Consider the following 15,183-nt stretch of genomic DNA (forward strand, 5'->3'; position numbering starts at 1 on the left):
TGTGTGTGTGTGTGTGTGTGTGTGTGTGTGTAAACAGTATATATGAATGTGTGTGGATAGGGTTTGTATATATAGTCTAGTGAGTGTGTATATGGTTGGTAAATATAGTCTAGTGTTGTGTCTTTGGCATCATTAAAGTAAAGACTTATTATATAAAATCAATTATCTGTAATTATTATTACGTGATTAAACTAATCATGTAAATGTTAACCAGGAAGTCAGGCACCAAGGAAAATCTTCAGATTACAAAGTTATCATTTTCCTAATTTAACTTTTCAGATATCTTAATATCTGACCAATTAGTCTTCTAATTAATGAATCATTCTTTACCTTACGTTAGTCTAAATTCCAAACGTTGAAAGTTGTTGGTTATCTGCACGAACCCAGTCTTTGCTGTGAATCATCCATACATCAATTGTCTAAATCATTTATTTATTTACTAACTAACTAATCACAGAAATGCACAAACAACAATATATGGTTACAAGGAAATGATAAGGGAAGTGGGTGTGGACTGAGAAGGCCGGGAAAGATAAGAGACACTACACCGTTGATAATTATAATAATTGAAATGCTAATCCTTTGCACATGAACTCCCACTCATTCGGGAATAATTGCAATCAATATACTGTATAGTCTAGTGAGTGTGTATATATTTTGTATATATAGTCTGGTGAGTGTGTATATGGTTTGTATATTTAGTCTGGTAAGTGTACTTGGGGTCAGTGCAGATAGTTTGGGTACCAGTATTTGACTATTTAGCAGAATCCATGGAGTTGTCCTATTCTTACTAAAATACACACTATGAAAGTTTATTCACTTCTGGCATAAGTGTGTGAACAACTCCCCATCTTGTAACACTTAATGTCAAGACTTTCAGTTCCCTTTCCTACACACTGTGGCTTGTGTGTCAGTCAAAGGAAGGGAAAGATCACGAGTTACAACAGAACACAGAGACTGTAGAAGGGAGACTAGTCTCTCATTGTCTAGTAGTCAGAGAACCACAGTCTAGAACCAGAACCAGAGCCTAGCTGGGTTGTGATGTGGACCCAAGGGGAAGACACCAACACTGCAGGTGAGACTAACTTTGAATTACTCAATATATATAATATTTAAGGGTTTTGTGTATTTTTTATTGAGATAGTACAGTGAACAGGAGACAGGAAAGGTAGGAGAGACTGCGAGTCAGAAGGGCAGTGGGTCGGAGTTGAACCCATGTCGACTATGGTAGCCTAGGCTGTTTAAGGACCAAACAGGCCACAATGGCTCAATATTGTTGAGAAAGCCTCAAGGACTGAGATTCTTTACCTCAGTTTTTGTCTTTCCAGCGTAGGCAGTTTTAGTAGGTCGACATTGTCTGTACTTGGTGGTAAATTCATTTGGTAGTATGTTATTAGTGATGCAACCAGAAGTTTATATGAATCCTGAATAAATATACAGTTGAAGTCGGAAGTTTACATACACTTAGGGTGGAGTCATTAAAACTAGTTTTTCAACCACTCTACACATTTCTTGTTAAACAAACTGTAGTTTTGGCAAGTTGGTTAGGACATCTACTTTGTGCATGACAATGTATTTTTCCAACAATTGCTTACAGACAGATTATTTCACTTATAATTCACTGTATCACAATTCCAGTGGGTCAGAAGTTTACATACACTAAATTGACTGCCTTTAAACAGAAAATTCTGTCATGGCTTTAGAAGCTTTAGAAGCTTTAGAAGCTTTTAGAAGCTTTTGATAGGCTAATTGACGTCATTTGAGTCAATCGGAGGTGTACCTGTGGATGTATTTCAAGGCCTACCTTCAAACTCAGTGGCTCTTTGCTTGACATCATAGGAAAATCAAAAGAAATCAGCCAAGACCTCAGAAAAAAATTGGTGACCTCCACAATTCTGGTTTATCCATGGGAGCAATTTCCAAACACCCGAAGGTACCACGTTCATCTGTACAAACAATATTATGCAAATATAAACAACATGGGACCACGCAGCCGTCATACCACTCAGGAAGGAGAGGCGTACTGTCTCCTAGGGATTGAAGATGATGGAGGAAACGGGTAGAAAAGTATATTTATCCACAGTAAAACAAGTCCTATATCAACATAACCTGAAAAGCCGCTCAGCAAGGAAGAAGCCACTGCTCCAAAACCGCCATAAAAAATCCAGACTACGGTTTGCAACTGTACATGGGGACAAAGATCATACTTTTTGGAGAAATGTCCTTTGGTCTGATGAAACATAAATAGAACTGTTTGGTCATAATGACCATCGTTATGTTTGGAGGAATAAAGGGGGATGCTTGCAAGCTGAAGAACACCATCTCAACCGTGAAGCACGGGGTGTGGTAGCATCATGTTGTGTGGTGCTTTTCTGCAGGAGGGACTAGTGCACTTCACAAAATAGATGGCATCGTGAGGGAGGAAAATTATGTTGAAAAATTTAAGCAACATCTCATGACATCAGTCAGGAAGTTAAAACTAGGTTGCAAATGGGGTCTTCCAAATGGACAATGACCCCAAGCATACTTCCAAAGTTGTGGCAAAATGGCTTAAGAACAACAAGTCAAGGTATTGGAGTGGCCATCACAAAGCCCTGACCTCAATCCTATAGAAAATTTGTGGACAGAACTGAAAAAGCGTGTGGAGCAAGGAGGCCTACAAACCTGACTCAGTTACACCAGCTCTGTCAGGAGGAATTGGCCAGAATTCACCCAACGTATTGTGGGAAGCTTGTGGAAGGCTACCTGAAACGTTTGACCCAAGTAAAACAATTTAAAGGCAATGCTACCAAATACTAATTGAGTGTATGTCAACTTATGACCCACTGGGAATGTGATGAAAGAAATAAAAGCAAAATAAATCATTCTCTCTCCTATTATTCTGACAATTCCTATTCTTAAAATAAAGTGGTGATCCTAACTGACTTAAGACAGGGAATTTCTCCAAGGACTAAATGTCAGGAATTGTGTTTAAATGTATTTGGCTAAGGTGTATATAAACTTCCGACTTCAACTGTATGCATTTTTACTGTGTGTGGGCTCCTATCTGTATGTGTGTGTGTGCATATGTGTCTGTGTGTGTATACTGAGTTTGAGTGTTTATGGTCTCCTACTCTTCTACATGTCCCACTCAGCTGGCCCTAGAGATAGATGAGAGAGAGGGCATACTGAATGAATCGTTTTGATTCTGGTCATTTCAATTAGGTTCTGATCACGTTGAAATAACCACACCTGTCTCTCTGCAAAAAAATGCTACAACATCCCTCAATTGTGAAATGATTTACTATGATATGAAACATTGGACGTAACTTGTACCTTATTTCTTTTCCACATCCCTCCATAAAGCTGTCTTTGAGTAGAGAATGTAAAGAATCAAACCCTTGTTCATAATTCTGTGGTGTTGAGGGAATAGCACGGCTCAGATCCATATTGAAAGTGAGACTTTCCGAATAATTTCCTGTATTCTCACCTCAGAATAGATTACCACAGTATGAGTAATACTACCCATAAAACCTAGCGGACAAACAGAAAAATGGTCCCAATAATTTTCCCACCATTCATTTTTCCCATAGGGGATTTTTAGAAACACTTAAAATAAGGGCTGTAACATGGTGTGACATTTTGATAACCATGTAAATCTCTCTAGGATAAGGTGACTGTAATCAATATATTAATATGGATGACATAAAGATCTACAAATGCAATGATGATCTGGACGAGACTGCCAAATCGAGGAAAATTTAATAATATCTGGATTAAGTATCTAATATTAGCTTAATGTATTCATTAATACATTTGCAACATTTCTTTAAAAAATGACAATTCAAAGAACTGTCTTGTGCAAGTTTTCACTTGACACAAAAACTGTTTGCAAAGGTGTCAGCTGGAGATTACGTGCAGGAGCTTGCAGGGATTTGTAGTCTTGCATGATGTCTACTTTGATGCTAATTAGCATTTTAGAATCTGAGAGTAAATAGAGCTGAATATTTTGATAAAAGTCACCTTGTCCGAGAGAGATTTACATGGTTATCAAAATGTCACGTCAGGGTAAGCCTACATAAAACACAGCCCTTATTTTAAGTGTTTCTAAAATGAATGGTGGAAAAATAAGTGTAACCATTTCCCAGTTTGACCGCTAGGTTTTATGGGTATTATGACACCTCCACTGTGGGGCTCTATAGGATTAGGAAAACCTGACTCGTTAGGATTTGTTGCCGTGTTCACATCATGTCGGAAACTCAGAAATGTTCGACTTGCTTACTCGTTGTAGAAAGATAATACCCGAGTTTCCCACTTGGGAAGAATCAGACTCAACCAATAGGAAGCTCTATTCAAATCATTTATGTTCATTTTAACTCAGAGGTCCTGAGTTTCCGACATGACGTGAACGCTGCAGTAATGTCTTTCTTCCTCATTTATTAACCACTCATTTGTGATTAATAATTTTTGATAAATGAAAGTATTTTGTTATATTTTCACAGCCTCTGGTGGAGAAAGCAGTTGCTCCTCTGAAGATGAAGGAGACATTCAGGTATATTTTGGTAATATCTGGGAGACTCTATGGTTTCTCTGCTGGATAGAGACAAATCATCCCATGTTAAATCCATGGACATAGCTTAAGACTTGTATATTTAGTTCTTATATACCGGTAGCCTAAACAGATGATGAGAGAGTATGTCAGAGACTAGTCTGTGTGTATATGTGTATATTTGTTTGGTCTGTCCTGTAGTGTGAGATTCTGGAGAAGCAGAGGGATGAAGCCAATCAGAAGCTATCTGAGATGGAGGAAGGTGAGCTGCACCAATCAATATCCTTATAGTGTATGCAGAAAGTATTCAGACCCTTTAATTTTTCCACATTTTGTTACGCTACAGCCTTATTCTAAAATTGATTAAATTAATGTTTTTCGGACCTCCCGGGTGGCGCAGTGGTCTAGGGCACTGCTTCGCAGTGCTAGCTGTGCCACCAGAGACTCTGGGTTTGCGCCCAGGTTCTGTCGCAGCCGGCCGTGACCGGGAGGTCCATGGGGCGACGCACAATTGGCCTCGCGTCGTCCGGGTTAGGGAGTGTTTGGCCGGTAGGGATATCCTTGTCTCATCGCGCACTAGCGACTCCTGTGGTGGGCTGGGTGCAGTGCACGCTAACCAGGTCGCCAGGTGCACGGTGTTTCCTCTGACACATTGGTGCGGCTGGCTTCTGGGTTGGATGCGCGCTGTGTTAAGAAGCAGTGCGGTTTGGTTGGGTTGTGCTTCGGAGGACGCATGGCTTTCGACCTTCGTCTCTCCCGAGCCCGCTACGGCAGTTGTAGCGATGAGACAAGATAGTAACTAATTGGATACCATGAAATTGGGGAGGGAAAAAATGTTTTTCTTCATCAATCTACACACAATAACCCGTAACGACAAAGCAAAAACAGATTATTAGGAATTTTAGCAAATGTATTAGAAATTAAAAACAGATTATTATTTTTTACATAAGTAATTCAGGCCCTTTGCTATGAGACTCGAAATTGAGCTCAATTGCATCTGGTTCCATTGATCATCCTTGAGATGTTTCTACAACTTGATTGGAGTCCACCTGTGGTAAATTCAATTGATTGGACAATAATTGGAAGAGCACACACCTGTCTATATAAGTTCCCACAGTTGACAGTGCATGTCAGAGCACAAATCAAGCCACGAGGTCGAGGAATTGTCCATAGAGGTCCGAGACAGTATTGTGTCGAGGCACAAATCTGGGGAACTGTACGAAAAACTGTCTGCAACTTTGAATGTCCCCAAGCACAGTGGCCTACATCATTCTTAAGTGGAAGAAGTTTATAACCACTAAGACTCTTCTTAGAGCTGACTGCCTGGCTAAACTGAGCAAACAGGGGAGGAGGGCCTTGGTCAGGGAGGTTACCAAGATCCCAATGGTCAGAGCTCCAGAGTTCCTCTGTGGAGATGGGACAACCTTCCAGAAAGAATACCATCTCTGCAGCACTCCACCCATCAGGCCTTTATGGTAGAGTGGCCAGACGGAAGCCACTCCTCAGTAAAAGGCACACGACAGCCCGCTTGGAGTTTGCCAAAAGGCACCTAAAGCACTCTCAGACCATGAGAAACCAGATTCTCTGGTCTGATGAAAACAAGATTAAACTATTTGGCCTGAATGCCAAGCGTCACGTCTGTAGGAAACCTGTCACCATCCCTACGGTGATGTATCGTGGTGGCAGCATCATGCTAGTCAGGATCGAGGGAAAGATGAACGGAGCAAAGTACAAAGAAATCCTTGATGAACACCTGCTCTAGAGCACTCAGGAACTCAGACTGGGTTGAAGGTTCCCCTTCCAGCAGGACAACAACCCTAAGCACACAACCAAGACAACGCGGGAGTGGCTTCGGGACAAGTCTCTGAATGTCCTTGAGTGCCCAGCCAGCGCCCCTACTTGAACCCGATCGAACATCTCTGGAGAGACCTGAAGATAGCTGTGCAGCGACACTCCCCATACAACCTGACAGAGCTTGACAGGTTCTGTAGAGAAGAATGGGAGAAACTCTCCAAATACAGGTGTACCAAACATGTAGTGTCATACCCAAGAAGAATCGAGGCTGTAATCACTGCCAAAGGTGCTTCAACACAGTACTGAGTAAAGGCTCTGAATACTTATGTAAATGTGATATTTCAGTTTTTTATACATTTGCAAGAATGTCTAAACCTGTTTTTGCTTCGTCATTATGGGTTAGTGTGTAGATATTCTCTGTCTCACCCCACTATCTATTTCTCTTTCCCTGTCTTTCTCTTCCCTCTATCTCATCTCTCCTCAGTGTCCTCTCAGCTGTTGAAGGAGATGGAAGTTCTGGAGATGCAGTTCCAGATTGAACGCTCCTGCAGGGAGAGTGCAGAGGCCCTGGCTGTCAAGGTGGGGTGCTTTGTGGGTACTGTAGTTCAACTCCATTGAGTGTCTCGGTGACGTCATTGACTTAACAAGTCCGTGTTCCACTTGGGTGTGTAGGTTTTGTGCCAGCCCAGTAGTAACAAACACATCACCTAATCAAGAACTCAATGATTAGATGAGTCATTATTGGGCTGGAAAAAAAGCCTGCATACCATGTGGAACACTGAAACAATGCTCTAAACAGATCTCTTCTCCTTGAACACAAAGGTGACCAAAGACAACAAGGTTCTGAAGAGGAGGAGCCAGGCTCTGCTGCCATTCATCCCAGAGCTTCCTGAAAACCTGGAGGCTGACCTTGGGGTCGATCCCGACCCTGATGGGGACAGCAGCGAGGATGCTGTGCTGCAAGGACAGGCCCAGATAAGAGGTATAGAGACGTACACTATAACCACACGGAACTCATACGGTATCCTTTATGAACATGAGTGACAGATAGAATTCAATAGAATTGAGGTTTGAGAGGATTGTTTTTGTACTTTTACTCGACCGATCGGGAAAATGTTAAGATACCTGCTCATCTTCCTGTCTCTCTCCTTCCCTCTCTTTCATCTCTCCTTTTGTTCCTTCCCCCCCGTCCTGGCCTGGCCAGAACTGCAGGCCTCGGTGGACCAGCTGCTGGGGGAGAAGCTGCGGCTGTGTGAGCAGGTGGAGGCCCTGAGGGCAGAGCAGAACCAGCTCAAAGAACAGGTATCTAGCACTGACGGACAGACTCTAGACGTGTGTGAACTGCGTATGAGTATTTATGGTCTCCTACTCTTCTACATGTCCTACTCAGCTGGCCCTAGAGATTGATGAGAGAGAGGCCATACTGAAGAAAGTCTCCAAACAGAACAAGACCATGAATAAAATGAAGAGAGGCGAGACCCCACTCTGACACATCAGTGTTCCTCATGATATACACTCTATTCACCTCATACCAAAGTCCTGTTCAATGTTTTACGTGTGTGTGCGCATGTCCATAGTGTCCCAGCTTGTGACGGAGGAGTTCACAGAGATCAGTCAGAAACTGGAGCTGGAGCAGGGCCTCAGACAGCACGCAGAAGTCTTCGCCCACCAGGTAAGCAACGCTGCGTGTGTTTGTGTGCATGCGTTCATAGGTGTGTACATACAGTATGTGTGTGTTTATGTTTCTGAAAGTGTGTGTGCTGCTCAAAGTAGAGGAGAGCTTGACTGCGTCACGACATGTCTTTGTGAGAGGTATTGACAAGTTGTAAGCACTGAACTGTCTGTCCAAACAACTAGCACACAGATCATACTCCACAAGACTTCTTCACAGCCCCCAAGTCCAGAACACAGGCTAGGGGGCGCATAGTACTATATCGAGCCATGACTACATGGAACTCTCTTCCACATCAAGTAACTCAGTCAAGCAGTCAAATCCAGATAAAAAAACCCAGATACAACTACACCTTAAAGAACAACGCGGACTGTGAAGAGACGCACACGTACTCTACACACAGGTACATTGTAATATTGTTGTATGATGGTATTATACATGTTGTATTGTATATAGATATGTAGTGGCGTAATAATGTTACATTTTGTACGTTTTGTGTGTGTAATGTAGGTGCCTTAATGTGTTTGGACCCCAGGAAGAGTAACTGCTGCCTTGGTAACAGCTAATGGGGACCCCTAATAAATACAATACACAATTTCTAGGTGGCAGGGAAGGGTATTCACCCCTCTCTCTAGGTCTTAACACAAGGAGACAGCAGTGGCTTCGACCAGGGCCCTGGGGCAGTTCTAGTGAATGGAGGAGGAATGGACAGGAGGGGGAGGTGGTACTTCTTCACTTCCTCATTCAGACAGTGGCCATATTGTTGGACAGGAGAGGGTTGGGGAGAGAGGGGATCCCCATTCATTCTGCATTCATACCAAGAGGACAAATCGGGCAGTGAAATACAAAGAGGTGTGAGAAGGGAGGGATGGGCTTGCTGATGATCACTTTGTAAAGGAGAAATGCACACACTCAAACACAGCTCCCTTTTTCCCAGCTGGTCATGTTGTAACAAAGGTGGCGGTAGAAAATTAGCGTCTCAGAGGACAACAAAAGTAGCCTCCCCTCTCAGAGCCCCCTCTGCTTCATAATTAGCACCCATCACGGCGGCAGTTTGAGAATGGGGACTATAACACATCCCCGTCTTTAGCTTGACACTTTACATTGAATACGGTCAATTGTCGCCTTTGTGCGCACTGTTCGCTATTTACCAGATGGGCACATAATGGGACGCCTCGCATGGGTCCTTACCTGTGAAAAGGACCCCTACTGTTCTGACACAACCACACAACTCAGCCTCCTTTACTCTCAATGCTCTGCAAAGGCTCCTCTGTTTGATGCTGGTCCTGTGTGTGTGTGTGTACGTGTTGTGTGGACACCAGCAGCCCTTGGTTTGTCAAACATTAGCGTTTCCTAATTGATGCCCTAGCTGGGTGAAAATGCCTTGCGCTATGGGGACTTTAGAGTGCTTACATCAGGGTAATTTGGACCAAATGTAATGATGTGTAGCCTAACACACAGATGGCTGCTTTCACTACACCCTCGCTGTGTTTGAACTTATGGAAGCCAGAAGTGAAAGTGACTCACTGACTTTTCAATTCCTAAACTCTCTTCCTGACTGTGACCCTTTGGTTAAAGCTAGTTTCACTATATATGTGACCATTCCCAGCTATATATTACAGGTTTATAGAGATTCTCATGCATGAGCCTCCACACATTCAATGCATTTACGATAGTCACTGAAGTTATCAAATAGGTTTGCTCCATTTATCAGCAATGGATGAATAGCTTTTTTAAGGGGAGCTTAGCATAGCTGTTGTATAATATCAATTATAAACCAGTTGGTTTGAGCCATGAATACTGATTAGCTAAAATGGTGGTATCAGACCGTGTACCATGGGTATGAAAAAACATTTATTTTTACTCTTCTAATTATGTTCCGATATTATTGATCGATTGAGTGGTCGATGGCTTGATTTATTAATTTGTGGATTGATTGATTGACTGACAGGTGTTGGTGAAGCAGAAGCAAACCCAGAGACAGAGCATGGTGCTGCAGCAGAGTTCAGAGACAAGTATGCAGCTCCAACAGGCTCTGGAACAGGTGGCCCACATCAACAGTACCTTACAGGACATACAGCTCTACTACCGAAACCAGGTAGGGAGGGGGAGGTGTGTGTTTGTGAGAAACAGAGAGGAGAGTGAGTAAGAGAATCGACGGGTTAGTTGACAGCGTTCTGAAAATAATGAGTGTGCGCATCTATGGGGCCCAAGTCAGTGTGTTGTGATTCTGGGCGGTCAAATAATTAGCAACAATGGTAAGAAGTTGCCATGTGTGGAATCGTTTCAGCTCGTTGTATCTTGTTATTGATACAATTTTGTTTTGAGCTGTTTTGACTTTGTCACGTCTATGCTAATATGGCTAGAATTCGCTAGCTAGCTAACCAATAACTGTAACAATGTATTTGAGACAAGTGCTCATCATGCCAATGTATTTATGTTTTCAATAAATGTTTGTAGAGAGAATATACACCGATGGTATAAAACATTAAGAACACCTTCCTAATTTTGAGTTGCATTGAGTTTGCCTTCAGAACAGCCTCAATTCGTCAGGGCATGGACTCAAGTCATCAAAAGCATTTCATAGGGATGCTGGCCCATGTTGACTCTAATGCTTCCCACGGTTGTGTCAAGTTGGGTGGATGTCCTTTGGGTGGTGGATCAGTCTTGATACACACTGTTGAGTGTGAGAAATCCAGCAGTGTTGGAGTTCTTGATACAAACTGGTGCGCCTCGTACCTACTACCATACCCCATTCAAAAGGCACTTCAATCTTTTGTCTTGCCCACCTGAATGGCCCGCATCCACAATCCATGTCTGAAGGCTTAAAAATCCTTCAAACAGTCTCCTCCCCTGATTGACGTGGATTTAACAAGTGACATCAATAAGGGATCCTAGCTTTCACCTGGTCAGTCTTTGTCATGGAAAGAGCAGGTGTTCTTAATGTTTTGTACACTCAGCTAACCCCACTTGGTTTGCTCCACGGCTGCGCATGCACCGGTTTTGTTGCTAAACAACCCACCCGTCTAGAAGTTCGATTTAAATGTAGAAGTCTAATTTCGAGCGTATATTATGTCTCTCCTGTCGATCTATCCATATCTGTGTATATGACGATCACAGGTGAAGCAGACCCAGTGTGCTCTGGAGGAGAGCAGTGTTCTGTCTGAGCTGCAGATTGTCAGAGGCCAGCTGGAGAGCAGTGAGAAGGAGAGGAGGGCCATGGAGACCCATCTAAGGGAGGCGCAGATCACTGCCGCCCACCTCCAGGGAGAAGGTAGCTACCACTCTGTGATTTAATGGCTACGTTTACACAGACAGCCCAATTCTGATCTGATTGGTCACAAGACCAATTGGTGGAAGAATTCAGAGAATCAGACTGCCTGTGTAAACTCAGCCTTACATATATATTTTGTGCTAAAATCTTAAGTCTATATAATACGTAATCATAGTACCCTGATGTAAAATCAGTATAAATAATCAATTACTATTGTTTTTTTTGCCCCATTTTCACTCTTCAAACAAATGCTGTTTTTAAAATAATAAAATATGACACACTGTTGTTGTTGGTGGTACTTTGTCTTCCTTTTAGTGAAACATCTCCAGGATAGGCTGAAAGACCAGGTTTCCAAAGCTGACCAACCAGTGGAGGACAACTCAACCACTGCTGCTCCTCCTCCTCCTCCCCCCCCTCCTCCCCTCCTCCTCCCCTCCCTCCCCTCCTCCCCCTCCTCCCCCTCCCCTGCCCCCAACTCCCTCCAGCACTGTTGTTGAGTAGGTTCTATACTATTTTGCTCTCTTCAAATATAAATACATGACTACATAATCACTATATTAGCAGGTAGCGGTATCCATAATCACTATATTAGCAGGTAGCGGTATCCATAATCACTATATTAGCAGGTAGCGGTATCCATAATCATTATATTAGCAGGTAGAGGTATCCATAATCACTATATTAGCAGGTAGCGGTATCCATAATCACTATATTAGCAGGTAGCGGTATCCATAATCACTATATTAGCAGGTAGCGGTATCCATAATCACTATATTAGCAGGTAGCGGTATCCATAATCACTATATTAGCAGGTAGCGGTATCCATAATCACTATATTAGCAGGTAGCGGTATCCATAATCACTATATTAGCAGGTAGCGGTATCCATAATCACTATATTAGCAGGTAGCGGTATCCATAATCACTATATTAGCAGGTAGCGGTATCCATAATCACTATATTAGCAGGTAGCGGTATCCATAAGCACTATATTAGCAGGTAGCGCTATCCATAATCACTATATTAGCAGGTAGCGGTATCCATAATCACTATATTAGCAGGTAGCGGTATCCATAATCACTATATTAGCAGTTAGAGATAGAGGTATCCTATTCCAAACAATGTAAACTTATTGGCAACTTTACATTGAAAATGTGAGCTTTTTGACCTTTGTTAAATGAAAGTGATGATGGTACCCAGAGGTAAGGCAGAATCTGGTAAATGTTAGTGAAAACTCCTTCTGTTCAACTTCCTGTTCTTCCGGTCTAGTCAACTTGTCATCCTGCGCAACAAGAGGAAGGAGTCTGTCAACAACACTGATAAGAATAGTGAGTGTTCTTACCCTGGTATGAATACACATGACTTACTGATTTATTCTATTTATTTAACCTTTATTTATCCAGGGAATCCCAATCGAGACCAGGGTCTTTATGTCCAATGCTGCCGTGTCACTTCAATCAACAATCCAGCTTTAACAGATTTAAATTAGTCCACTTGCCTCCTCTCTCCACCAGAGCCAGATCCTTCTGTGGACATGAAGAACAGAGCGGTGGATGAGATGATGGAGAGGATAAAGAAAGGCATCGTCTTGAGACCCACACTGAGACCACAGGTAAGGCTAGCTGGTGCATGTATCAATTGATTTATCAATCAGTCAGTCATGCTATCTATCTACTTGTTAGAGACCATTACAGTGGTCCAACATCTGACTGCTTCTCTCCTATCTCAGCCTGGATCAGAAGATGACAGTGCCTGGAGGGTGAGAATTTTCACGCCTTTCCTATTATAATAGTGTTATAAAGATTATTTATTTATTATTAAAATGCTAATCTTGTATTAATTTATCAAATCACAGGACCATAGGAGTGAGAAGAGAAAGTCAGCCGTGCTGGATCTAAAAGGAATGCTGGTAAGATGGGATCAATACGAAATGTCTAAAATGACGCATTTGCTGTTTTACTAGTGAATCTATAGGTCGATGAGATTAATATTGTACTATGGAGGCTTTGAGAAGTCAAACCCTGCTTGGTTTACTGTACTTTCTATTATTTTCATTGACATGATTGGTTTACCCTCCTCACCTAACCTGATTGGTTGACCTATCCTATCCCAGGACACCATGAAACGCCCAGGCCACAGGAGGGCGGGGTCACGGAAGAGGATAAGCCGAAACGTAGGGGAGGCGGAGCTACATCTGGTGCTACTGAGGAGGAGGCGGGCCATGGGGGATGGACAGGACACCCCCGGACCCTCCCCAACCCCCTCCGGAGCCCCTCCCACCACCAAAATCCAAGGTGCAGCATCTCCATCCTTTGTATTGGGGAATAGGGGACAGTCAGTCAGTTTCTTTTTAAAAGTTTTGCAGGGGTCCTCTCTGGTTGTTTTGCTCACGTGGACTAAATTGATGGTATTACATTGAAAGATGGTCTGGTCTTTAATGGCGTGAACAAGAAGAGGAAGATTGAAAGAGATGATAACAAATGAGGGGCCAGGAGGACACATCATTAACCCACATAGTGATATCTTTCACAGTAATATTTTAGCATACTTTTAATGTACCATATGTCGTGCCCCTCAGGTCCCCAGCCGGATGGCCCAGCAGCAGGTGATCTTCTCTGCGCAGGAGAGCGTGGCAGCACCCCCGTGCTCAGGAGACTCCAGCAGAACAGAGCGAAGAGGAACTCTCGTATTAGATCATCAGAACTGATCATCTGCCAGGAGGGGATCTGAGCCTTGGGGAAAGGGATGATTAGTGTTAGGATACTGTTCCACAGTGTTTTCCAAACCTCTCCTGGAGTACCCCCAGCCAGTCAACTGATTTGATGTATTCCAAGCACAGCTGACGTAAATGTCATCTTACCTTTAATCAACAAACCCCTCATTAGTTAAATCAGCTGGCTAGTTTTGGAATACATCAAATGTGTGGACTAGCTAGGGGTACTGAAGGAGAGGTTTTGGGAACACTGTTGTAACACAATCATATTGATGCACTGTATATTTTAATATATAGATTTATATGTTTTAGTGCTGAGCGATTAGGGCTTTTTGAGGTCAGTTCGGTTTCTAAAAAAATAATCGCATCTTCAATTTGGGTTTAGCATTAAAATATGTTTACAAGAAATTAATTATGTTGGTTGAATGCTGTAACAAAACAGAATAAATCAAATGATGGTAGTGATGTCTCATTACTATCACTTATAAGGCTCTAATCTCATTTATTCACATTACTTTACTTTAAATTAAAAATGTGTTATGTTTATTACATACTCGTTTTCAGTATGCGTGGCTTTGCTTTTATGGGTTCAAAGAATCCATGGATTAACACAGTGGACTACATACACCGAGTGTACAACACATCAGGAATACCTTCCAATAAATGGGGTTACAGTTCAAGATTAACATATGGCATTAATTGGCATTGCTTCTGACTCATTCCAATTAATTTTGTAGCCTGACAAATGAGAATATGATGCAATACAATTAAATAATCATTTTTTTCTCCTCCATGGACAACACTAATTTCTGGAACTGTTCTTATCACTGTCACAAGAGGCTCTAAAACTATGGCAACTAGGCGAGGGGAAAGCGAGCAGCCCTCCCTTGTGCCTCGAGAAAGACTAAAAAAGGAGACATAATTCCATTCATAAGTACTGTTGCTTTAGGATTGGAATAAAGAACCCCTATTCACGTCCAAAAGCACATTTTCATAGACGAGAGTGGGATTTTCTCTTAAGAACCCTATCAAATGCCTTCTCAGAATCTATGGAGACAGCAGCGGTAGGAACCATATTTGAGCGGTTTAACCACATTAAGTTTTAGAGCCTCATATTAGTAGTTGAGGTCCTGTTCTTAATAAATCCTGCTTGGTCACTATGATATTAGGAAGTGTTCTCTCTAAGCGTATCTCAAGGGTCTT

General features: G+C 42.4%; 1 pseudogene; it reads left to right on the plus strand.

Moving 5' to 3' along the window:
- The first annotated feature begins 937 nt into the window (after window positions 1-937).
- On the plus strand, window positions 938-14,476 carry LOC118369178 (shootin-1-like; annotated as a pseudogene).
- Window positions 14,477-15,183: the final 707 nt, after the last annotated feature.

This window comes from Oncorhynchus keta, chromosome 35 (assembly GCF_023373465.1).
Source record: "Oncorhynchus keta strain PuntledgeMale-10-30-2019 chromosome 35, Oket_V2, whole genome shotgun sequence".
Classification (NCBI taxonomy): Eukaryota; Metazoa; Chordata; class Actinopteri; order Salmoniformes; family Salmonidae; genus Oncorhynchus; species Oncorhynchus keta.